We start from the raw sequence: 2,735 nt of genomic DNA on the forward strand, positions 1-2,735 counted from the left end.
ATCGCCTATATAAAAAGAACAAAAAAGAATTACATAAACATTATTCAAACAGGAAAAAATTGATAAACACACACAAAAGTACTCAGGAATTATGTACCCCTCAGTCGTGGTTCAAATGGTCTGGATCAGTCAATATTGGCCTGCTTGTAGAAACATATAACGTCTCTCTCCCGATCAGTCTCACTGCTTTTTAAGATCTAATGTAACCATCAATTTAGGCTTGTTTGGGGCTCTTTGGAGAACAGCATCTCGAAACGTGTTGGCTGCTGTCTTCAAGTCTGGCTCTAGTTTCCACTCTGAATGAAAAAATGTTATTTTCTTACTTCGTATTTCTCCAGTACACTTATGCAAGAGTTCACACTGGGTGTGTGTATGTGTTTCCACTCGTACACATAACATTGTTATTTTTGTAAGACATATTTGCTACAGTAAAAGTTATAAGAATATACATTAATAATTCGGTAAATTAAATGTCATTACAAATAAATAAACAAAATGTGACAAACTGTTTATTTCACATCAGATATAACTGGCTTGGTAAAATGCAACACTTTAAAAAGCAGTAGTAAGCGTCATACCACACAGCTCAACATTGAAGAATATAATATCGTTTCAATATGTGATGGATAAGTATTGGCCAATGTTTTTGAAACTATTGACATAATGGATATGTGACGAATCTATTGTCATCATCATGCATCCATACTTATAACAAATGAAAAAATATATTTGGTGATCAAAACACAATATTAACTTTGAATCCAAAACAAAAAAGATGCTAAAGCTGCTTCTCAACAAGCCAGAGCCCATTGTTTCCAACAACGTATGTGTGACTGTATAACATCTCGGAAAAAGGCGGATTATCCTTAAGACATCCTTAACACAAAAGGAAGTGAGAAAATACTGCATGATTAATGTAAAAAATGAAGAGACCTTCAAATGGCACTGCCAAAGGTCTTGTGTCTTCTGATGGTGTACGGCCCACAGAGGTGGAGGCTGAGGGGGTGCGTGTAAAAGAGGGGCCTGCTTCTCCCAATTCTTGAGCTCTGCTGAAATTGGCAGCAAAATTGGAGGTTAGGGAAATACATCTATTAAAAAGTTGAATGTTAACATAAGGATCATGATGTCAAATACCTTTCACATATATCCACATGATCCTGAATGTTAGTAAAACTAAAATTGTGTCCACAAAAATGCATGACACCATGCATTCGCTGTGCTGCTCAGCTTGTTTTTCCAACATGTGTAAGAGAATATTTTTGATTAAATTCTAATTCTATTTTAATTGTAACTTTGCTTGTTATAAATTGGTTCATAATCAGTTTAAAAAATTGTATTAGTAATCACACTAATAAAACAGAAATTTAGTTTTCAAATACAAAAACTTCTGTCACTGTCAGAAACTTGGCTAAGATAAGATAAAATGCAAGAAAAACAAAAAGTTTAGAAATGTAAAGATATGACATAATTCTTAGGAAGACGTCTACATACAAAATCTGCCACTACAACGTTTAATGGACACAAGTAATTTAAAACATAATAAACAAATATATATATATATGAAAATGAAAAAGTAGATATTTTGCAAAACTGATTCCTTTGTGTAACATGTCATTTGAAAATTCCTTAATTTGCTTAAAATATCTTTAGATCAATGTCTTTTTGTAGAGGTCTTACATAGATGACTGCCTGGCCAATGTTAGCTGACTTGAACAAATACAAGGGTGTGTATCCATCACTGGGACAGTCAATCAACACCAGCGTTTTGGAGCGATGAGAGCCTCTTGACCGCAGAAGCTATTACCTCCCACAGTCCTTCAACGGATAGTGCGTAAATAAAGTAGCTGTGAACTCAGCAGATGTGCAGAATCGATCTAAAAAAATGAAAAACAAGTCAAATGATTTTAATATTTAAGAAAGGCATTATAACTTATGAACACAAATGTATTCACCACCATATTTAACTTTCTCCATAGAGAGTTATGGCTTTAGAGGGGGGGGGGGGAATTATTACTTAATAACAAGCTCCAAAAATGAAAAGTTACCTGGAAATGTTACTTTTAGTTCCCCCAAGCCTGCCATTTCCAACTTGTATTTTTCAGAGGCCTTGGGGACTTCCTCCTGAAGTCTGTGGGTGAATGTCTTCTTCTTTGTCTGCTGTGGTCCAGCACGTTGAGGCCTTTGATAGGGTCTAAACAACCTCAATACCTCTGCTGCAATACATCAGATTAAAATAGGAAATACAAATTAGGATAACAATAATAAATTGTCAATGTCATTTTTAATCACTATCAAATTGTGATGATCATTTTCTGTTCATTTTCATTTCTGTTTTTTTACTTTTAATCAATAATTTTAGCAATTCAAATAGGTTTTAAAATAATTTTGTAACATATTAGATGAGCAAATTACTGCTTATTTCAGTTATGAGGATTTCTTATCTGTTGCAATGTTTCACCCAAACATTTTCCGGGAGACTGTGATAAACTAAATAAAAAAAATTAAGTTAGTAATTGCAAACTCAAATTAATCTATCTGTCTGTATGTATGTGTGTGTGTATAATAAGATTATAAAATAACAAATTCTCCAATATTACATGAAGAAAAACATGTATGTAACCAGGACTTGGCGAAAGAACCACTTCATCAGTTAATTTCAATTTTAGTACGTTTTTTTTTTTTTCGGTCCTTTGACTAGCTAACATTGAAAAAAAAAGAAGAAAAGATTATCTTAC

General features: G+C 33.2%; 1 long non-coding RNA gene across 1 annotated transcript; it reads right to left on the reverse strand.

Annotated features, from left to right (window-relative positions):
- Positions 1-6: 6 nt before the first annotated feature.
- On the reverse strand, positions 7-1,239 carry LOC112162878. The gene is made up of 3 exons (XR_002922178.2): positions 1,135-1,239; positions 934-1,049; positions 7-296 (listed from the first exon to the last, which is right to left on the reverse strand). It is a non-coding gene; the product is annotated as an uncharacterized LOC112162878 (long non-coding RNA).
- Positions 1,240-2,735: the final 1,496 nt, after the last annotated feature.

Source organism: Oryzias melastigma, linkage group LG12 (assembly GCF_002922805.2).
Source record: "Oryzias melastigma strain HK-1 linkage group LG12, ASM292280v2, whole genome shotgun sequence".
NCBI classification, from domain to species: domain Eukaryota; kingdom Metazoa; phylum Chordata; class Actinopteri; order Beloniformes; family Adrianichthyidae; genus Oryzias; species Oryzias melastigma.